The following is a 24,529-nucleotide window of genomic DNA, read 5'->3' as shown; positions in this document are numbered from 1 at the left end:
CGTGCTCGTCCAGACAGTGTTGCCCTCTTAGTCCCGGACTATTTGCTCTATCCTTAGAGCCTTTAGCACAGTATATAAAACAATCCCAATCCATAGAGCCAATCTCAATTAAGGGCACACAGCATCATATTACATACATGCGGACGACGTAATATTGTTCATGCAAAACCCTACCACCTCACTGCCTCATGAAGCTGATTGATGATTTTGGCAATCTATTGGGATTTAGGATAAACTGGCCAAAGTCGGCCTTCCTCCCACTTAATGTCTCTGCGAAGACTACAATCCTTCCAGGAAATATACCAATGGTAGAACACTTTAGATGTCTTGGAGTTGAAATATTCCCTACTATATGCCAAACGGTGAAGTATAATTATACAAGACTCCAAGATAGGATCACAAATGACTTTGACAGGTGGTCAAAACTTAAAAACTCAGTACAGGCCCGAGTATCAATAGTTAAGATGGATGTTTTACCTAGAAGCAACTTCTTTAGTTCAATGTTACCGTTACCCCCCCCCCCCCCCCCCCCCCCCTGCTGGTTACTGGAAGAAATTACACTCCACCGCATATAAATGTATTTGGAACAACAAACCTCCACGAATAAAAAGATCCACGCACAGAGAAACAAAGCCGACGGAGGTTTAGCATTTCCAGACTTCTACCACTATTTTAAAGCGTTCTCTTTAAGACCACTGATCACCTGGTTTGATTATCAAGCATCTGTATCCTGGAGAACATTAGAAGAAAACATAGTGGCACCACATAGACTGCAGGATATAGTATACACCAAATTATCAATTAAGCAATGCGACTTGAAATTTGGTCCTCTTATTACACATGTGATTCGGATATGGCGTGACACACAGAAAAAATTTACTAACCAACATAAATGGCATAGCCATTCTCCCCTATTCAATAACAATGCACTCCTTATTGCACAACGACCTATCAGATATCCCAAATGGGAAAAGCAGGGCATACATACATTGGGAGATATCTTCAACGAACGGGGTTTCTGTAGCTATCATGAAATTCACAACAAATTTAACCTCACCAGCTCCACTTATTATACAGTTATTAGCAACTTTGAAGGCTCATGGAGTCCCATTAAAGATACCACTTGAGTACCACAGATATCACAAATTCTTCTATGAAAGGGAGACATCGAGAGGCTTCGTATCAGACTTTTATCATCACTTACTTACGTCTTCGTATGGAATCCTCCCCCTAGACTCAGTCTGGAGGAGGGATATACCAGACTTGGAAGTAGATTTTGATTGGCAAGAAGTCTGGGCAAACGTTCGACTAGCGTCACGCAACCCGGATCATCAACAGATTAATCTTAATTATATTCATAGGACTTACCTGACTCCTATAAGATTGAACCGAATGGGGCTTAAACAAGACTCTCTATGCTCCTTGTGTCTAAGGGGTGATATCGGTACATTTATACATATGTACTGGGAATGCCCCCCTGTTAAGATATTCTGGGAAGAAGTAACCACGCAATTATCAGAATTTTTATTTCTGACCATACCTGTACTACCTTCTGTATTGTTGTTGAATGATGTTTCTCAGTTAGCAGCCTCTATACAGCTAAAGAGACTAATTTTGTCCGGTCTTACGGCTGCTAAAAAGCTGATAGCATCACGCTGGATTCAACCGGATAAAATGTGCCGTTTGTGTTCTTACCTATCTCGATGTGATTTATCTACAGCAAGAATTTTATGTGTCAATGAAGCCATCATTGCAATCTGGTTAGAAGTGGTGGAGAGAATAAAGGTTAGCATATGAATTGTAATACTTGGTTAGAAACTAAATAATGGATAGATTATCCAAGGGGGGTCCTGAGGGGGGGGAAGAAGAGCGAGCAAGAGCATATGTATGTATTGTATTGCAAGTATTATGTATATATCTTGTAAACTACATTTATATTGATTCAAATACTGGAATGTATAGTCCTGTGATTTATTGTGGATATTTACTGTTAATGCTTGCGTGTCTAGTTTTATGTCATGTCAAAAAAAAAATTGTTCACAAAAAAAAAATACAAATCATGCAACATAAAACAATTGTTGTAGGAACGGTTTGGGAAAGGGAGGTAGGGAGGGGTTTTAGATTGTGTGTTGTGAAGTTTAGACTTCAGAGAGAGAGAGAGAGAGAGAGAGAGAGAGTACAAATTTAACTCTGGCCTCTTTAAGTGTGTATTCTTCAACGTAATAGCTAGGGCTGACCTTCGAAGCTTTTTTTGGCAATCGAAGCTTCGAAGAAAAAATAATATATATATTATATTATTAATTATAATATCTTTATTTTTATATATATATATTTTTTATCTTATGTTGTGGGACTTGTACAGCACTTTGGTAAACTTTGTTGTTTTTAAATGTGGTCTATAAATAAAGTGGATTGTATTAATTAATTAAGTAGCCCCTTTCGTGACTGTGACGCAGCCAACAAGGTTTCACTCGGCTGCGCTGCCTGGGTACAGTGGGGCTGCTCTCACAGCCAACGACATGATATTACATAATTATGTTGCAACCTTCGTCTATCAAGCAAACAATTATATTATATTTAATTAATAATTAATAATTTATAATTATATCAGACAATGCACCTACAAAAGCAGACTATTACAATTAAATTAGCCAACTTGGTAACACATTAGTCATAGCAGCATAGGCATAGCCTTATTAATGTTTTGTGTGGCGTCGCCGTCGTGTACAACTCCAAGGGATATTCCCTTGGAGATGCATTTTGGAGGCAAAAAAAAAAAAAAAATTACACTTAGATTTTTTGATTTTTGAAGCTCATGCCATCGAACGAAGCTTCGAAGCTTCGAAGTATTTAAGACAGCCCTAGTAATAGCTTATCTACTTGAAATGTACTGAAAAAAATTTATATATGTGACACAAAAATGCGTTTTTTTTGGTCGGTAAGAAATATGCTTGGCGGGTAGAATTTTCCCATCTACCCGCCACTGGCCGGTGAGTCAAAAAGTTAATTTCGTGCCCTGGTTGCGTGTAGCTTTATGCCAAGCAAGCAGTGCAAAAATTTACCGTAGTGGCATGCAGTAATGCGCCTTTCATTTTCGCGGAAATAGGCTGTCTATTGCCATTCTCTTTGACAAACTCTAACCTTAACCAGCTCCTTAACAGCGCCTAAACTTAACCGTTCTAACCTTAACCAACTCCGAAACAATGCCTAACCTTAACCTTAACCATAGAAATTATATTGCCATTCTCTTTGACAAACTCTAACCTTAACCAGCTCCTTAACAGCGCCTAAACTTAACCGTTCTAACCTTAACCAACTCCGAAACAATGCCTAACCTTAATCGGCGAAAGAATACACGTTAAAAAAAAATCACGTTAAAAAATATTTTTGATGGGATTCGAACTCGCCAGCAAACAAGCCATAGGATCCACAGCCATGTGTCCTTGCCAATTGAGCTATTTGTTGGATACTGAATAAGGGGCGGTGACTTATATATATTGAGCTCCGCTCGTGTCGCATGCGCGGGCACCTCGCGCGAGCACGCCGGCGCACGCACGCACCTGAGCGAGCACGCCGCCGCCGGTGCACGCACGGTAGCATTTGTCTGAAAAGAAGGGCGCTTTACCGCACTAGCGTGCGGTGACGAATGCGGAAGCATTTTTGCACTGCTTGCTTGGCATTAACGTACAGGCGCCCTGGTTACATAGCTTAATTAACGTGTATAACATACCTGTGTAACATTAAACAGCTTGTGTTCCGCTGGGAAAGCATCACTGCATACACTTTGTTTAATCCAAACGTCCATTCGGAAACGTTGTATTATGAAACCAGTATGAGACGCTGTGCTTTTTTTTATCGTTTCAATGCTCACATGGCTATTTTGTTTATCCTGTCATTCAGCGAATAATAATGGCAGGGTGATGATCAGAGCCAATCGGAGGCAGATCTGGGCTGGTCTTTGCATAATGCATGTGTTATAGCCAATCAAAGGCAGAGATTTTTTTTATTTTTTTAGAACGCACATGGCCACGGGGAAAAAGACGCTAAACACACACACACATACACACAGACAGACAGACAGACAGACAGACCTGCTGGGAGCTGGGAGCACCAGTGCGACAAGGGAAAACATCCAGTCGCACAGCTCTGAGTTTTGGTCGCAAAATGCGACCAAAACGGGCGCACCCTGGAGCCCTGTTGAGGATGGAACACTCCCAAGCACTGGAATACACAAATCAGCAGGTGGATGAGTGATTAGGTGATGATTCAATGTAAAACCTAGACTAGCAGGCCGCCGAAACCACCCAAACTGGGACATGGTGCCGGGAAACAGGGGCTTGGGTTTGATTTGAGCTTTAGATTTAGTTGTTAGGTTGTTGATTGGATATTGCAGATAATAGGATAGCTTGCTGATCTTGTTACAGATGTCAACCTACACCTTTGCAACAGATAAAAAGGCTCTGTTTTGCAAGACAGTGATGTTGTGAATTATAATACTAAAACTACAGTTATGTTACGTCATAGCTTACGCTCTGCGCCTACTGGAATATATCCCATATCAGTCAATATACTGAATACATTTCTCCACATGTACCTATACACACCCATCCGCCTGGCCACACCCCCATCCGCTCCTCTACATAAGCAGGGGTGTGGCCATACTAACAGCTCCTTCCCTATTTTCACCACGGCGAGTGTCTGTATACACCACTTGAGTTTTAGTGTAAAATAGTTGTTGGAGTGGAGCTGCGTGGACGTTGTTTCTTGTTTTTTCTCTCTCACGATTTATGAGAAAAAGCGAAGTCATAATGTCTACATCTAATTCGGGGGGTTTGAGCGCTCACAACGTCACCCTTTACCAGCGTTTTTCTATTGCCGCGTGCGTCGTGGGGCTGCTCTGACTCCACGGTCGTGGCAGTCGGACGCGCCCGAGCGGCGTCCGGTGGGGAGTCTGCCTCTCCGATGGGCTGTTGAATCAAGGCCGTCTCCCGTGAGATGGCCTAGTTCCAGCTCTGGTTCCCTCGCCAGTGGACGGTCGGCCGAGCTTGAGACGCAAGCTCTTCGCCTCTGCTCGCTCCCGTCGTAAGGCGGTGAGCTGCAGGGGTGAACGGCCTGGCTTTGGGGAACTGCTGGAGCCAGACGAGGGTACTCCTGCTCTGTCTCCATCTCCGACCTGTTGGCCTGGGTTAACCCCTTCTTGAGAACTGAAACACTTGTACTGCTGTATAGCCGGTGTATACCCGCAGTTGTGTTTTGGAGTTTTTTCTTGGGGGGTTATAGGAACAACCGCCTCCTGTTGGGTGGTGGTTGGTTTCCAGGTGTGTTGGTAGCGGAGTCGACTCTCGGGTTAGGCCGGGCTTGACCCCGTCTGCCTGCGAGTGTGCCCCTGCACCTTTCATGACGTCTGCCAATCGTGTCATCCTTCTCTGCCTCGGCCCCTCTAGAGGGTGGTTTTTTTTGTGGAGGCTGCGACATGGTGCACAGCATACCGTACGCCCCTTCCGCCGGGGTGCTGTTTTCAGCAGACCCCTTTGGCGCCTGTCTAGTCCGCAGTGCTCCCGGCTCAGGTCGAGTCCTTTTGACCTGTTACCTGGATTCAGGGATCAACCTCTTTGGGGGTTGTCTCCCCGTTGCGCTGCCTGGTCCCGCTGTGGGGGTGTAGCCCCTTGAGTGCTTCAGGGCGGCGTGCTGTAGGGGGGAAGGGCCTGCTCTTGGATGGGCCCTGTCCGATACGCTGGCGATGTGGGGGGTGGTGTCACTAGTGACCGCCTGGTGGGGTCTCGATGCTGCGGCGGCGTTGGCCTCACCAGGCCCCCTTTTTCCGGGGGGTCCAGTCCCTTCCTGGGGCTGGGTCCTCTTTTGCGCTCCGCTGCTACGGCCTTGCCACTGGGTTGGGTTTTTGCTCTTGACCCCGTGATATTAGGGGTTGTAACAGGGGTTTTCTTCTTCCCGTTCGTTCTCTAGTGGCATGTGGGTTGCGCGGCTGTGTAGTCATGGGTTCTTCTGTGGGAAGGTAAGTCCAGCGGTCTGCTCACCCTGTGCGTTGAGTTCTAAGACCCTCTTCGCACAGTCGGATCCGATTCCCTCCCGTCCTCCACTAGGGGGGTCCGGGGGCTCGGGTCCTCCCCGGTTCTGATGGTTGTGGGGTGCCTCAGCGGGTACATTTGTCGGGCTTCCGCTCTGCTCAGCTCCTGTATTCCAGTAGGCGCAGAGCGTAAGCTATGACGTAACATAACATACGGTTATCTATATAACCATAGTTATGTGAGTAATAGCGGCGCTCTGCGCCGGACTCACTGAGGACCCTGTGGTCTTCGCCTTGGTGGTGAAAGACTTGGGAAGGAGCTGTTAGTATGGCCACACCCCTGCTTATGTAGAGGAGCGGATGGGGGTGTATAGGTACAAATTTATTCAGTATATAGACTGATATGGGATATATTCCAGTAGGGGCAGAGCGCCGCTATTACTCACAACTATGGTTATATAGATAACCGTATGTTTTCACTCTGCAATGTTTTTGGTAGGGACATGTTCCTAGCGTCCCTATATAAAACGACGCCGAACTGTAACAGAACTGTAACAGCCAGGTCCTACCAGTGGCGTTGCGCAATATGTCGGGCCCCCCCGCAGGGCAGACCACTCCCCTAAATCAATAATAAAGTGAGAAAATGTTGCGTGCTCCCCGCAAGGTCCATCCCATTACAGCCGACCCTAATGTCGAGCTCACCCTCCGCCTATGCAGGCTCTGACACTACTTGCAGTTTCAGTAAATCCTTGTATTACAATGACCCATAATCTCGTGCCTGGCCGTCCCGCTACAACACACATCATTATTATCATCACACTGGACATCGCGGCCACTTAAACCATGTACTAAAAAATTTACGGATTAGATTCCAGTTCCAATGTAACCTGTAGGCTACTCGTACTGGTTATGGCGAATAAAACGTTATATTCTTCTAACCTGTCTCGGGTCTCGGCGGCTACTTTTTTAAATGTTTATTTTTTCAGGCATCTTTTGTAAACCGTATAGGGTCAGTAGGAACTGTATAATAATATAATATAATCAGGGCTTCAGCAGGGGGAGCTCTCGTAGCTCACCGCGTATCTCGGCGCTATTTCGGCGTCGGGGACGCGTTTTCCTTAATGATAAGCAAGCAGTGCAAGAATGCGGAAGCCATTCTACCGTAGTGTCGTGCGGTAATGCGCCTTTCATTTTCCGCCGCCCAGCGCCCGTGCGTGCACCGGCGGCGGCGTGCTCGCTCAGGTGCGTGCGTGCGCGAGGTGCCCGCGCATGCGCATGAGATCCCGCCTTGGTTCGACACGAGCGGAGCTCAATATATATAAGTCACCGCCCCTTATTCAGTATCTAGAAATAGCTCAATTGGCAAGACTACATGGCTGTGGATCCTATGGCTCGTTTGCTGGCGAGTTCGAATCCCATTGAATATTTTTTTTTTAACGTGATTTTTTTTGTTAACATGTATTCTTTCGCCGGTTAAGGTTAGGCATGGTTAAGGTTAAGGTTAAGGTTAGGCATTGTTTCGGAGTTGGTTAAGGTTAGAACGGTTAAGTTTAGGCGCTGTTAAGGAGCTGGTTAAGGTTAGAGTTTGTCAAAGAGAATGGCAATATAATTTCTATGGTTAAGGTTAGGCATGGTTAAGGTTAAGGTTAATGTTAGGCATTGTTTCGGAGTTGGTTAAGGTTAGAACGGTTAAGTTTAGGCGCTGTTAAGGAGCTGGTTAAGGTTAGAGTTTGTCAAAGAGAATGAGCTGGTTAAGGTTAGAGTTTGTCAAAGAGAATGGCAATAGACAGCCTATTTCCGCGCGACAGCTCCCAAAGCGGGCCTGAAAAGAAAGGCGCTTTACCGTAGTGGCGTGCGGTGACGAATGCTTCCGCATTCTTGCACTGCTTGCTTGACATAAAGCTACACGCGTCGGGGACGACCGTGCTCGTCACGGATCTGGGGTACACGAGTTCGATTCCCGGACCCGCCGTATTTTCTCAGTGTCTTCCCCTACTCTACATCCCATTCAACCTGTTTCTGTCGGTCATGCTTGACCAGAAAAGCGATAAACACTAAAAAAAAAAGTTAAAAAAAAAAATCAGGGCTTCAGCAGCGGGGGTGCTGAGATTTAGTGATATAATAATAATAATAATAATAATAATAATAATAATAATAATAATAATAATAATAATAATAATAATAATAATAATAATAACACTCTCGTTCACTAGAGGAGACCACTGCCCAACTCCACGCTCTCACGCTAAGCTCTGCGGAGCGACACAAACAATGTAACCGTTTTGATGCATACATGTAACCTGTAGTAGCATACTGGTTATGGCGAATAAAACGTTCTATTCTTCTAACCTGTCTTGGCGGCTGTAGCGTGGCTGGGGGCCTGGCTGGGCTGTCTGTCTGCCTGGACTCGGAGCTGACCGGGGGGTTGAGGTGGGGAGCTTACTGCCGATGCATCTTCAGTAACGTTAGAGTCAGTATACCTTTGCTGCCTGCTGGAACAATGATGTTCTTTTTCGTAGCTTTGCCGTCTCCTGTTTGGCTTTCGCTCTCATCTTGTTTTTCTGAGCACCGCGTCCGCTTGGGTATTTTTACCGGCGCTTCCCGCTGTGTTTTGAACGCTGCCCAGCCTGCCAATGAACATTAGTCAGCCGGCTAGCCCTATCGCAGGTGAGCAAATAATTACAACATAGCAGGGAGGGGGGGGGGCCCGCCCTCTGCGCGAGATGCATCCAGCTGCAGCCCCGCAGAACCATACTCCCACTGCCACACTGCGCCCTGTTCGTTACGAAATCTAAGAGGATAGCCTACAGTGAGGGCGGGGCCCCCTAAGCTCCGGGGCCTCCGCTACGCCACTGGGTCCTACCACTCACACTAATTAACTCTGCCTACTGTACCAGGGAGACAAACCAGGGGAAGCACACCCAGCAGCCCTCACACTCTAACAACCCAAAGTAGGCGGGCCCTCACACTCTAACAACCCAAGTCACAATTAAAGTGATGAAAACTAGTAAGTAGGCGGGCCCTCACATAGGGCTGGGCGATAAAACGATAACGATAACTATCGCGATAAATTATTTCCTCGAAATAAACATGAAACGTGGTCGCAAAGTTTCGATATATCGATTTTCCAAGCTTGGATATGAGCACACGCACTAACAACCAATCAGTGAAGGAGATGGCCGACAGCGGAAGGAGACCCGTGGTGCACCTCTGGGTAGAGCGGTAGGACTCAAGTAGTAAACAAGGTTGGCTAGGATAATTAGCTTGCACGGCGCTATTTTATAGTTTACGTGCCGAGTGGGTGTGTGGCGTGAATTCTGAGGCCACGGTTATAGTAGTGTGGGGTATACGGTGGACGTCGTTGCAATGTATTGGGGCGGAACAGAGTATTTTAGGGTGATATTTAGTACATAGGAAACAAGGCTGGCTAGGATAATTAGCTTGCACGGCGCTATTTTATAGTTTACGTGCCGAGTGGGTGTGTGGCGTGAATTCTGAGGCCACGGTTAGAGTAGTGTGGGGTATGCGGTGGACGTCGTTGCAATGTATTGGGACGGAACGGAGTATTTTAGGGTCATATTTAGTACATTGTCATGGGATACACCGCTTGCTCTGGCTAACTGCTAACGTGCGCGGACTGATGACGACATCAACTCGAGACATTCGCAGCAGCAAAACAAGTCTATTAATAGCCCGTCTATTAATAGCCCGTCCATCGGCGCCGGGCATAAGAAGTTAATTAAACTTGACAGACATTATATCGACGATAATTATCTATATCGAGTTATATGAAAATAATTGTATAATTTTAGCGCAATAACGTTTTTGGCCATATCGCCCAGCCCTACCCTCACACTCTAACTACCCAAAGTGGGCGGGCCCTCACACTCTAACAACCCAAGTCACAATTAAAGTGGTGGAAACTAAGTAAGTAGGCGGGCCCTCACACTAACAACCCAAAGTCACAATTAAAGTGGTGGAAACTAAGTAAGGGTGCTTTCACATATAGTTTTGGTGGACTCGGTGCGGTTCTGGTGGTGAAGTTGCAACATTGTTGCATTCATCATTTGGTTAGTCTGCATTCACACAGCAATTTGTCAGGCGCACCAAACTATCTGAACAATGTCACGCGGTCGAAAAGGACGCTCGTCTATTGGACACAATGGAGAGTGGAAATCCCTCCCCTTCAGGAAGTGAAATGCGCATCAACACAAACTGCGTGAAGCGTGATAGTAGCAGTAGCAGAGGCGTGGCATTGATCCATCGTTCGATTATAATTCCCATTACCGCCATCCTCTCGCTAAACAACTTGTACACCTCGTTGTTTTTGTGAGTGCCCACAAGCAGCTGTTTTATTTGGTCTTCTGCCCATATGTCGATTAGGGCTTTCACTTCGCCCAAGTCTCTCCACGAGACATGTTTACACAGTGTGCTTGTTTTGCAGTAAATGCTGCGCGCCGCGGTAATAATAAGCAGCTGTGTTTTTTTTCTTCCTTCTACCCCAAGATGCACAGTAGATGGATAGATAGATAGATAGATAGATAGATAGATAGATAGATAGATAGATAGATAGATAGATAGATAGATAGATGCAGTGTGCTTGTTTTGCAGTGAATGCCGCGCCGCGGTAATAATAATAATATACCCAAGATGCTAGTTTATCAGGTGACTTCCTACGTTTGGTCCGCGTTTGGTCCGATGAAGCGAACGGAGATCTATGTTTTTGGTCGGACCAGAGTTTGCGTGTTTGGTCAACGGACCGAGTTCGACGCGCATTCACACAAACCCAAAAAGCGGACTATCGAATTCTGGTCCGATAGAGACCGTATTAGATCCCCAATTATCATATCATGGGGTATCATTGGAAATCCACATTGGCTACAACCCTAGAGCCCCCGGAGGTCGGGGGTGGTAATGTGTACTTTGGCGCACGCCTCACATATCGGCATGCAACTCGAGAACCGCTGAACGGATTCTGTCACCTGAAAGGGCAATTGACAGGCAACAAATAGGGCTTTAATTCGATCTATATATTGTATTAAAAGAAATGCACACCCAAGCCGCTAGAGGTCGGCAAAGTGGCGTGTCGCGAATCGTCCTCATGAGGGCCCACATGTGGGCCCTTGGATGTTAATAATAATAATAATAATAATAATAATAATAATAATAATAATAATAATAATAATAATAATAATAATAATAATAATAGTAATAATAAACTTTATTTGTATAGCACCTTTCATACAGAAACTGCAGCTCAAAGTGCTTCACAACAAAAAAAAGACAGACATATAAAATCACAGTTTTTCACATTAAGATCCAACATCCCAACAGGCCATCTAGTTTATGGTTTGATTCAGTTTTAAATAGACAATAATAAAAGGAGCTAGATCAAATAGACAAGAGTAAAATAGTGCAATAGTGCAGTGCAATAAAATTGTAGAATAGATTAAAAAATATATATTTTACAGTGCAATAAAATTGTTCTGGATTACTGTTCAACAGTTCAAAGTCGTACAATGGTAAAACTGTTCTGAATTACTGTTTCAACAGTTCAAAGCCGTCCCAAACCTTTGTTCGGTATCCATAGTTCAAAACATGACAGTCTTCTCTTCTGCCTGACACCACAATGCACATTTTAAGGCAAGCCATATCGGACAGTATTAAAGCTGACCGTCTCCCCTGCTGATGACAGTCTCCTGTTGCCTGACACCACAAATGCACATTTTAAGGCAAGCCGTATCAGACAGTAGTCTCCTGCTCATGACAGTCTCTTCTGCTCGATACACACAGTTCAATACCCGACAATTTTGAACCTGTAATAAAAAGCAATAGACAGAGTAAAATAATACAGTGCAATAATAGAATAGTAGAATAGAATAAATAGTAAAATTATGCAATAGAATGGACAGAGTAAAATAGTGCTACAGTACAGCGGGGTGTATTAGAAGGCTATGGTGAAGAGGTACGTTTTTAGCTTATTTTTGAAAATATTAAGAGATATAGCTTCCCTAATGTCCATAGGTAGTGTGTTCTAGGGCTGTCTTAAATACTTCGAAGCTTCGAAGATTCGTTCGATGGCACAAGCTTCGAACATTAAAAAAAAAATCGAAGTTTAAAAAAGAAAAAGAAAAAAAGTATTTTTACTTCGGTGTGTGTGTGTGTGTGCATGGTGCCATTGGGTGGGGCCGGGGGGCCTATTGCTTATTAACAGCGGAGGAGTGCTGCCGAGTGCTTCCGCGTTTTCCCTGATTGGCTGCGACACGCCCCGCGGCAGGCGTGGCAGCCGCGGAGCGGAGCGGCAGAGCTTGCGGCATTATGTAGCCGTAATCCGCCATGATTTTCATTCGAAGCTTAGCTCACCTGGCAGCGCTCCGGTCCTGCGGTCCGTTGGTGACAAGTTCGAATCCCATTTTTTTTTAACGTGTATTCTTTCGCCGGTTAAGGTTAGGCATGGTTAAGGTTAAGGTTAAGGTTAGGCATTGTTTCGGAGTTGGTTAAGGTTAGAACGGTTAAGTTTAGGCGCTGTTAAGGAGCTGGTTAAGGTTAGAGTTTGTCTTAGAGAATGGCAATATTCTTTCTATGGTTAAGGTTAAGGTTAGGCATGGTTAAGGTTAAGGTTAAGGTTAGGCATTGTTTCGGAGTTGGTTAAGGTTAGAACGGTTAAGTTTAGGCGCTGTTAAGGAGCTGGTTAAGGTTAGCGTTTGTCTTAGAGAATGGCAATAGACAGCCTATTTCCGCACTGCCGCTCTCTCGCGCTGCCGCGGTCACATGTTCACATTGTCACATTCTTGCACTCCTCCGCTGTTAAAAAGCAACACGCGGCCGGGGGACAAATACACTGGAGGAAAGGAACCCAGCTCGGCACTGCCCACATTATATCATCACTATTGCCTGTTTGAAGGATATCATCCTCAAACACATATACACCACCTACACGCCTATTCTCAGTCCTTGCACCACAATGGTGGAATGAACTACCCACCCCAGTTAGGACAGACAAATCCCGTCCAATCTTTCGCCGTCGACTAAAGACGCACTTCTTCAACCATTATCTGAAATAAAATAAAATAAAATAAATCTAACCCTAATTAACCTTACTGTCATGCACTTGTCCTAATAAACTAACCTACACTGTAACACGCAACACTTTGATGAATATTGTTACTCAGCTGATAGAGTTGTATCCTTCCTGATGACCTGTCGTACAGAACTTGTAAGTCGCTTTGGATAAAAGCGTCAGCTAAATGACTAAATGTAAATGTGAATGTAAATGCCTTGTAGAATTCCACACATAAGAAAGAAAGATACTGGGATGAATAAACAAAATAGGAAATAAAATGTAGAAATGCATGCAATACATAAATAAATATGAATCTCCATATATGAAATAGAACATTTAGATAAGGTGCTACTGAGATGTTTTGGTGAGTTCTTTGTTTTTTTGTGGAAGTAGCCCTTCTTAAAAATGCATGAACATTCACTGATAATTGGTCTGTAGTGGAGTCTACAAGGTCTACATTGCCGGACCATGTAGAATCCGGACCTTGTAGACTGACATAATTCTGTGCATAGTTTAGTCTACACAGGCCATATTTCAAATAATCAAAATCTTACTTCATTCATCTTAAACATTCTTGATTTGGGGGATTGGTAGTTCCCATGAAATCTGAAGTTGTTCAAACGACAACAGCGATCGGATCCACCTTGAATTAAATCACACAGCCGTGTTGGCTGCGTCACAGTCACGAAAGGGGCTACTTAATTCATTAATCCAATCCACTTTATTTATAGAGCACATTTAAAAACAAGAAAGTTTACCAAAGTGCTGTACAAGTCCCACAACATAAAATAAAAAATAAAAGATTAATAAATTTTTTTTTAATTCGAAGCTTCGAATTAAAATCGAAGCTCGGCCCCGAAGCTTCGATTGCCAAAAAAAATTCGAAGGTCAGCCCTAGTGTGTTCCATAACTTTGGTGCATAGTTTGCAAAGGCTGCATCCCCACTTTTCCTTAGACTGTGGCTTGGAACCTTCAATAGACCAGTAGTAGATGATCGCAATGTTCTAGGAGGCACATAGTTGACTAGAGAATTTGCAATGTAGCTTGGTCCTGTTCCATTTAGTGCTTTGTATATAAGGAGGAGGATCTTGAAATCAATTCTAAATGTTACCGGAAGCCAGTGTAGGTTAGCTAATACAGGACTGATGTGGTCTCTCCTCTTGGTTCTAGTTAGTAGCCTAGCTGCCGAGTTTTGAATGAGTTGGAGTCGTTCTGTGTATTTTCTTTTTTTGGGAGGCCAGTGAGTAGTGCATTACAGTAGTCAAGTCGGCTTGAGATAAAGGCATGCTGATTGACAAGCTAAAAGCAATTGGTTTTGATAGCTTATCAGTGAGCTGGATGCAATCCTACCTGGAGGGGAGAGAACAGATGGTAGAGGTAAATGGTACTCTATCCCCCCCCCCTCACAGTGAGCTGTGGTGTTCCACAAGGAAGCATACTAGGACCTCTACTCTTCCTAATTTATGCAAATGACATGTCGTCAGCCTGTGACTGCAACTTGTTCCTGTTTGCGGACGACTCAGCCCTGCTGGTCTCTGACAAGAACAAGTTGCAGGTTGAAAAAACCCTCAGCTCGGAACTAGGCAAAATCTGCATATGGCTCGCTGATAACAAACTATCATTACACATGGGCAAAACAGAGTCCATTCTCTTCGGTTCAAATAACAAACTCGGCAAGACCGACAGCTTCTCAGTTGCAGTGGGTGACAATATTGTCACAAGGAAAGATGAAATTACCTACCTGGGTTCCATCCTAGAGGCAAATCTTTCCTGTGACAAAATGGCATCCAATGTAATAAAAAAAGTCAACCAACGAACTAGATTCTTGTACCGGATCTCCTCTCTGGTAAACAAGAATACCCTGAAGACTCTGGCAGGAGCACTCATTCAAGGGTACTACGACTATGCGTACACCTCATGGTACCAAAGCACCTCAAAGGCGCTTAAAACAAAATTACAAACATCACAAAACAAATTGGTCAGACTACTACTTGACCTTACCCCAGAACCCACCTCACCCCTGCCCACTTTGACAACCTAGGATGGCTTAGAGTAGACGACAGAGTACAGCAACTTGCAATGGGCCTGGTCTACAAGATACACTATATGACTAAGGTACCCATGTACATGTCAAAATACTTCCCAAAGGTCAGTGAATACCACAACCACTACACCAGAGGAAGTTCAACAAATCATGTTAAACCCAGATTCAGCTCAAACAAGGGACTAAATACGTTTCGCAATTATGCCACATCAATGTGGAACGCCCTACCCAAAGCTGTAAAGGAATGTGAATCCCTACCCACATTCAAAACCGCTCTTAAAGAGCACCTACGGGAGGCTGCAATTCGAAACTGGCCACCGTAAATGCCCAAAACCCCCACCACCTCCTAATAGACAGTCTCCTCCCCTTGTATATTTGAATACCGTTTATGTCACAAATGTATCAGTACTAAATACCTATATGTCCCTATGCCATAAATGTCATGTATGTTGTTTATGTCATAAATGTCTATATGAATTGAAAATGGGGGACCCTGATGGAAACAAGACAAACGTCTTTCTCAGGTCTGCATCCCCTTAACAATTGAGTGTATTGAGCCGTACTGTATTGTACCCATTCTGCAATCTGTTAAATAAAGTTTTCATTCATTCATTCATGGATCAGTTTTTCTTTTTGTTTTATAAACGGCCGTACCTTAGCTATGTTTCTAAGTTGGAAAATGATGTTTTTGTCACCTTGTTGATGTGTGATTTAAAGCTTAGGTCTGAGTCTATTATAACACCAAGACTTGTAACTTCGGGTTTGATCCAAGGAGTAAGTTGCCCCATATTGCTCTGTAACATTTCTCTTTTTGTTATAGGACCGACTAGTAGGATTTCAGTTTTGCCCTCATTTAATTTTAGGAATTTGTTCGTCATCCATTTGTTTATTGCTAAGAGACAGGCGGAAATGGAGTTTATAGCTGTGTGATCATTTGGTTCAGCGGAGATGTACAATTGTGTGTCATCTGCGTAACTATGGAAACATACATTGTGCTTTCTAATGATGTCTCCGAGTGGCAGCATGTATAGTGAGAATAATAATGGACCAATGCAGCTCCCCTGTGGAACTCCGAAGTAGGTGTCATGTTTCTCAGAAGAATGATCTCCAAGCCTGACGTAATATTTTCTCCCTTTGATATATGTTCTGAACCAGTTTAATACATAGTCAGAAAGACCAACTAACTTTTCTAGACGATTTATTAGGATATCATGGTCGATCGTGTCAAACGCTGCGCTTAGATCTAATAGGACGAGAATTGAGACTTTGTTTGCATCAGAGTTTATTCTGAGGTCACTAATTATTTTTGTAAGAGCAGTTTCAGTGCTATGGTGCGTTCTGAAGCCTGATTGAAATTCCTCCATGATGTTGTTTTCTTTGAGAAAGGAGTTTATTTGTATTGAGACAATTTTTTCAGGTATCTTGCTGATGAATGGGAGGTTGGATATTGGCCTATAGTTGGTTAGTACATTACTGTCTAGTTTGGGTTTCTTTAGTAAGGGTCTTATGACAGCTGTTTTGAATGCGTCTGGGAAAATACCTGTCAGAAGCGATGTATTTATAATATTTAGGACATGACTTGCAATACTCTCGAATATTTGCTTAAAAAATTCTGTGGGTATAGGGTCAATACAGGAAGTGGAGGAGTTACATTCCATGACAGTTTTGTAAAGCTCAGTTGATGTAATGCAAGCAAATTTTCCTATGGTTACTTTTTCGCAGGGTTTGCTGATGGTGTCCATGTTTGTATCAGGACTAATGCTGGCTCTAATTGAAGTTATTTTGTTATTGAAGAATAATGCTAGTTCTTCACATTTTGATGCAGATGACTGTGGAGGGGTGGGGGCAGTGTTGAGTAGCTGGTCGATGGCTGAGAATAATATTCTAGAGTTTCCAACATTCTCTGTGATAATCTTAGAAAAATAGTCCTTTCTTGCCACTCGTATTTATTTGTTATAGGCAGTCATGGCTTTCCTTATATATATCGCAGTGGACCGTGAGCTTGGTTTTCCTCTATTTTCGTTCAGCAGCTCTACAGATTCTCTTTGTCTGACCAACACTGCTATTATTTAACCATGGGGAGATTTTGTCACTTGACTTCCCCCCCCCCCCTTTAATGGAGCGACAGCATCCAGTGTATATGATAGGGTGTTGTTGAGATTTTCAACCATGCAGTTTAAAGGGGAACTATTTTACTATTTCTTTCACTATTTGGGCACTTTTACACAATTCCTGTGAGTCTATGGAACACCTCTGTAATATATATATTTTTTTTATTCATTGTTTTGTATTTCTAATCAAGTCCTCAAAAACAGCATTTTTCTACCTCAAGATCTCGAGCCGTTTTGAGCCTGGGCTCCTAAACCACTGCGCAGCGTCGTCTTCGCCTGAACATTAACATGCAGCGGTGTCTTTATGACATCACATATTGCGCACATTTCAAATGACTCAGTTCAGTGAGGGTGAATATTGTGAGAGGAGAATTGGAAGAATGCGCCAATATGAGAATTTTGAGACATAGATCATATTAATATAAGTTCACATAGCTAGGAAACAATGCTAAACACTCAAAAAGGCCATTTATAAGATAGTTCCCCTTTAAAGAACAGTCCAGACTGGATGGTTCAGTTTGTCTCATGATGTTTGAGAACTTCTCTTCTGCGATGTCATCTAGTACTCTTCGCTTTACAATGGTTACCTTTTTTGTCTCTGTTAAGTTTAGGTTAGCATTGAAGAATACACAGTGATGGTCAGATATAGGTAATTCGATTACTGATACTTTATCAATGTTCAGCCTTGTTGTCATCACTAAGTCTAGGCTGTTACCATGTTGGTGAGTGGGTTCATTTACATGTTGTATTAGCTCAAAGCTGTCCAGTAGGTTGGTAAGCTCAATAGCCTTGGGGTCGTTCTTCTTATTTATATGAATATTCAGATCTCCATGTATGATTAATCTTTCACATCTAAGGATACAGACTGAGATTAGCTCTGAGAATTCCTGCAGAAATATTGATGAGTATTTTGGTGGCCGGTACAATGTGATGATGAGCAAAGAAGACGGTTCAGCTTTGAGCTCAATAGCAAGATATTCAAATGATGTAAATTCACCCATGTCAATGTCATTACATACAAACGATGTAGATAAAATAGCGGCAAGCCCTCCCCCTTTTCTATTTTGTCTGACCGATTGATTTATAATTTGGAGGGCAGGCTTCTATCAGCGTTGTCACACCAGTAATGTCATTTAGCCAGGTCTCGACTAGGAACATGCATTGCAAATTATTTTCAGTTATCCCTCCCTTTTTTCATTACAATTTACTCAAGCCTAGTAACAGACACAATATTTCTGACACTGGAAATACATACCCCAGGTCCCTAGATGTTCCTAGATACCAAGAACATGCTAATTGACCTTGTAGAAGTGGAGCAATCTTCCATTTAGGCATGTCCATTTAGGCACGTACCTTTAGGCGAAATTTCTGAAAATAGGGCTACAGTTTAAAGGAAAACTCCAACATTTTGGGAAATTAGCTTATTTAACATCTTCCCTGGAGTTAGACAAGAAGATACATACCTTTTTTGTCTCTGTGCATGCATTAGGCTTAGGGAACAGCCGCTCCGTTAGCGTAGCTTAGCTTCATCACTGGAAGTTGGTCAGACTTGTACCCGGACGTTCCCTACAGTGCCCTACAGTCACGAAATACACTCCAAATACAACTCCAAAACGTTCCTGTAAACATGTTGTGACCTGTGTATTTACCACATGGAGAAATAAAAAATAATTGAATTAGGCAATTACGTTTTCTAAGCAAATATACTCTGAACAATTTTTTGCCTAACCACTCCTCTCTGGGCGCAGTCAGTGATTTCAACGTAACGCCGTGTTTGTTTACATTCTCATTCATTCAAAGGATCCGAACCGATTGAAGTTTATGGATACCATGACTTAAAATCCTCTTACCTTGAAGATTAAAAGCCTCCCCAATTTAGAAAACAGTATTCCAATGGCTGGTCTTGATAGGCTGCTAGCTAACGGAGCTAACCAACAAACACAGAACCGGGCGGACATTTCTGTAATGGGAAATATTAAAGGGACAAAACGATGAGCCGTTTACATTAATGATTCTGAGTCATTATTAATAATAGGAAAGTTTATTTCATCCGTGGCCACAAATGAAAGATCCGTTTACAATCAGAGACAACAATGTTCACACACAAGCGTCTGACCATAAAAATGATTGTATCATAAGCATCTTATCAAACCAAAACATCATTTTGAGGCCCCGCACAGCTTTGTTCGTAATGTTTTTCTGTGTCCATGTGAGCTTTGAGATCTATTAAATTGGGAATCTCCTCGTGGCTCTGTGTGGCCATCTTGTGCAGCCAACTAAGATAAAAAAAAATTTAAGCAATGGGCTCAGCAATAAAATCAGCAGCTGTCTTTAGTAGGAGTTGTTGTAGAAATTAGATTTATTTATTTAATTTTTTAGATTTATCTTTTTTTTATTGGAAGAATTAGTACATATTTAGTTATTAAAATTATACAACTTCCATTTCCTTCCCCATTCCTATCCCCTAATCCCACCCATCCCACCCAGTGAGGGCGACGACAAACATACATGTAAAAAAAAAAAAAAAAAAAGATACAATAAAAATAAAAAATAGACATTTAAATAATTAAACAAAAGTACAGATGTGGCAGACAAAGCTACGCAAAAGAAAAATGAAGTAAAATTAAAATAAAACAAAGAGAAAAGATATTTTTTTTTATATATATATATATGTATGTATACCGTAATAATAATATATAATATAAGTGATACTCTCCATTTTAGTAGCGTAATTTCCAGATGGTAAAACAAATAAAATGGAAAGTAAATTTAACACCCTTAGCAGACCACCACAATGCCATCTCCCCAGCCATGCGTGGGCTAGCAGTGTCATGAAGATAGATAGATAGGGGGAGGAGGGGGGTCATGGGGTCCCAAGTTTGGATGGAGTCATGTGGGATTTGAAATGAGATAGGAAGGGCTGCCATGTTTTGTGGAAGATATCCGTGTGGCCTTGTGTAGTAAATCTGATTTTCTCTATATGTATAAGAGACATGACATCCCCCAGATTTTTTTTAAAGGAGTGGGTGTAGGTTGTCCGGACCTGCTGACTTTTTACAGTCTGTCTTTCAAGTCTTTACCGATTTCAGTGACAGTGATAGGCTTAAAGTGGAAAGGATTCACAACAGAGCTTACAGTCGGGGCACCATTGAGCATCCCACCGGGGTGTAGGGCACAGTATCTCCCGTGATAAAACGCAATGCACTATGATACACAGCATCTAGGGGTTTTAATGGATTACCTTGTAACTTACAGGTCTAAATGAAAATCTGTTGTTGGAGAGGATATGAAGTGATAGTTAAAAGCTTAGCACATATATATTATTTCAAATTCAATCATTTTAATCACCAATCTGAGCAGGTAGAGAGATGGTAGGCTTGTTTTTATTTTAAAAGATTTCATGATTTTACAAAAGATAGTCTCTATGGGAGCTCGCAAGAGAGAACAATTTATGATCAGATTGACCTTTTATGATCATACTAATGCAAAGGTTTTAAGTTTTGTTTCCTGATCAAATATGTACAAATTCTGAGCAATGATCTTGTGCAAAAACTCCACTAGATGGGTATTTAAGTGGTTTTTGTTCGTTTATTAAATATTTTGCCTTGTGGGGTAGGAAATCAGCTGAGATAAACTTAACTCAAGATACGGTTATTTTAACCCAGAAGAGTTCCCAGATAACCAACCCAAATGTAGGTCACCCAGAACTATTAACTCTATTAAGAGGCATGAGATGACATCAATGTGCCTATTTCCTCTAAGGCCACATTTGTTACAGAAGGAGGGGTAGGTAAATACCAATAACGGTAAAATGAATCACCCCCAAGGATGTCCAACATTATATATTCACATTTCTTAGGCACTTATACCGCCAAAAGTAAGAAAATATTGTGATATATTTTGGCCATATCATCCAGCCCTAGGTGGTGATGACACTGGGCAATATGTTGGGCTACACTGTTGGGCAACGTTGGGAAACGTTGGGCAAGCAGATGTCTCAACATGGAACCTCTTGTTGCCCAGATAAATCCTATTGTATCTTTTCCCATCTGTCTCACTTAATCTCCTGTTGGCAAGAACACTGACCTATCATGTTTCCAGTGTTGTAGCGCTACTTTTGGAAGTGGGGAGCACACCTACTGTGTTTCAATGATTATATAGAGTGTAGAAGGTACCATCCTGTGGTTTTGTAATTTGAAAATACAAAGAAGTGGGGGAACACCACTCTCTGCATGTTGCCTACAAGTTGGCCTGTGTATCCCGTAGTCTGGTTAGAATGCACATCTGATGCCGTCATAAAACCTGTGTTTATGTGAATTTTCACTACATGGATCATTTAGGTCAGGGGTCGGCAACCTGCGGCTCTTTAGCCAATCAGCTGCGGCTCCCTGGCCCAAAAAATATATATATATATTTAAACTTTTCTTTTTTTTTCAGTATTTTATTTTTTTTATTTTTGAGATTGATGTCATACTGTGACACTGAAATGAAAAAAATATTTCATCGACTAAGATATTTAGTCAACAAAAATATTTCATCAACTAAAATATACAGTACGTCACACCTGCGCCTCTCTCTGCCGTCTGCAAGTGGCTAATCTTGAGTTTCCGACCCCCCAGTAAGCTAACCATGGATAAATCCAAAAAAAGGAAAATCTGAGGATTTAATTCAGCGTGGACAGATTAATTTTCTTTCACGACTAACGATGCAGGCTTACCTGTATGCCTGATATGTGGTGCGAAATTTGCGAACAACGAAAAATTTACTTTTTATTTTATAGATTTTCCACAAATAAGGGAAGGACTCTTAATAGAGCTGCATAGTTCAGGGTTTTATTTCAAAGTAGGTCTACAGATGCCAGTGTTTTTTCTCCTTTTCTGTGTTTTATTTCAAAGTAGGTCTACACATGGTCGTTTTTCAAAGTGGACTACTTTTTATTTTATAAATGTTCCACAAATAAGGGAAGGACTCAAATATACCTGAATAGTTCAGGGTTTTATTTCAAAGTCGGTCTACAGACACCAGTGTTTTGTCTCCTCTTCTGTGTTTTATTTAAAAATGGGTCTCCTCTTCATAAGAGTTTGAAGTTTTCCTTTGTTATAACAGGTAAAAGCGGCAATAAAAAGTCAAATGTTCTTTTTGTTGCTTTATAATCCCATTAATGCAACAAACGGTGTGCTATAAGTATAAAGTATAATAAATCGCAAATTACTTTGGGTATGCAATTGTCAGTTTTTTTTTTTTTTTTTTTTTTATCTTTTCCCCCCTCCTTTTTCCTCCGATTTTCTCCCATCCCAATGTTAGTCGTTATGCCAATTCCCAATCCCCTTCCTGGTCGCTGCGCACTTACCCCCCACAGTCGGTCTGGGAGAGTGGAGGCTATCACGTGCTTCCTCCGACACACGTCTAGCCAATCAACCGCTTCTTTTCACCTGGCAGCGCGGACTCTCACTGAGAGGGTGTAACGTGTGGAAGGATCACACTACCCCCCCTTAGATCCTATCCGCGCCGAGCAGGCGCCCCGACCGAACTGTAGGAGTCGCTGTTTACAACGACCCAGACCCACCCCGCCAGCTTTCCCACCCTCTAATACAGCCAATTGTATTAGTGTGAACGGCCAGCCAAGCTGGTGACAACGCCGGAGCTGTGAGCTGGATTCGAACAGGCGAATCCAGCGTCTCCGGTGTTGGTGACGAACGCAATCTCCGCTACGCCACCTGAATTGTCAGGTGTTTTATGCTAAATGTGGGGTATGCTTGGGGATATATAAAACGTTATACACTGTTATCTTCATTTTAAGGGTAAATAGGTTGTGCGGCTCCCTGAGCATTTTATTTTGTGGGACGGGGGGAAAGTGGCTCTTTTGATAGTAAAGGTTGCTGACCCCTGGCCTAGGTGATGATAATGAGAAACAATGTTTATTATTTTGATAGTCCATAGTAGACTCTTACATCTTATCAATAGTGTGTCAGTTGACAGTTGACATGGTATTCTTATTTATCTATTTAACCTTTTATTTAACCAGATAAAAACAAATTGAGATTCAAATCTATTTTACAAGAGTGACCTGGCCAAGAAGGACACCAAAACACATTAGTTTCAGACAAAAACTAACATTCAGACAGCTCATGGTTTTAGACACACAGTTCCAAGGAAAGAAAATACACTGTCAATTACTGTCAGTTTCCTATGGTCTCAGATTCCATGGTCTTCATCATATGTTTGAATTCAGTTAGAGTTGATGTATCCTGTAGTTTAAGCTCGTCTTGCAGGCTATTTCATGCAGATGGAGCAGAAACCCCAAAAGCTTTCTTTCCAAGATCAGAATAAAAATGTGGGACTGTCATTAACAAATGGTCCTGTGATCGTAGCCCATAAGAACTTTGCCTTAGGGGTGCTCCAGTAGCACACCATGTACCGCGCTGCGTCGCGGAATACCGTGCTGCGTCACGGACCTGGTTGACTCCGAGTTCGATTCCCGGACTCGCCGTCATTTGCCGAATGTCTTCCCCTGCTCTCTCTCCCGTTTCACCCTACATCTGTTGGTCATGCTTGACCAGAAAAGCGATAAACGCTAAAAAATGAAGTTTAAAATAAAAAATAAAAATAAAATAACTTTGCCTTGGAATCAGAAGGCAAGATAAGTAGCCAGGAAGTTTACCCAAAATGGCTTTGTAGATAAAAACATACCAATGGCTAAGCTGACGTGTTGACAAAGAAGGCCAGTTCACTTTGGAGTACAATGTACAGTATGAAAAGACTAGTTTAAGCAAATTAGTTTAAACGGTAATCAGTGGTTTAATTTTCATTTGTATGTAGCAGGAATGGTTCATGTTAGGGTTAAGGTAGGAAATATGTTTATTAACAACTTTGTAGGTGAAAACCTTGAGTCACAGCTCTGTAGCTTGGCCAAAAAGTGACAACTTCCTGTTCAAAGTCAACTGACAGACTGTTGACAAGTTACTGACATACTCTTGATAAGATGTAGAGTCCACAATGGACTATCAAAATAACATTTTACTCAATGCGGGGGAGATAACGTAATCTCCGCCCGGCACAATCCAGAGATGGCTTTTGTCTGTAAAGTGTCTAGGCCTACTGTACTGAAACTCTTGATGTCATTGGCGTTTGTTACACAAAAGCAGGGCGATTGTAAAGGGCCTCCCTCTAAAAGTGTCAACCCCCCCTCCCACTCCCCAATACCCAGTGTTCTGGGAAAGGTACACACCATGCTAACATTCCAACCCCCCCAGAGGTTAAGACCAGACCTGTATCCTGGTAACTAA

At 42.5% G+C, this 24,529-nt stretch overlaps 1 protein-coding gene across 1 annotated transcript in view; it reads left to right on the top strand.

Annotated features, from left to right (window-relative positions):
- Positions 1–24,529, top strand: part of LOC311242770 (alpha-1,3-mannosyl-glycoprotein 4-beta-N-acetylglucosaminyltransferase B-like) — a 66,839-nt gene that overhangs the window by 10,700 nt on the left and 31,610 nt on the right. The window lies entirely within an intron of this gene.

Source organism: Notolepis coatsorum, assembly GCF_963971535.1.
Source record: "Notolepis coatsorum genome assembly, chromosome: 16".
Classification (NCBI taxonomy): Eukaryota; Metazoa; Chordata; class Actinopteri; order Aulopiformes; family Paralepididae; genus Notolepis; species Notolepis coatsorum.
Note: the sequence above shows the minus strand (reverse complement) of the source record. Positions and strands in the feature narration are given on the sequence as shown.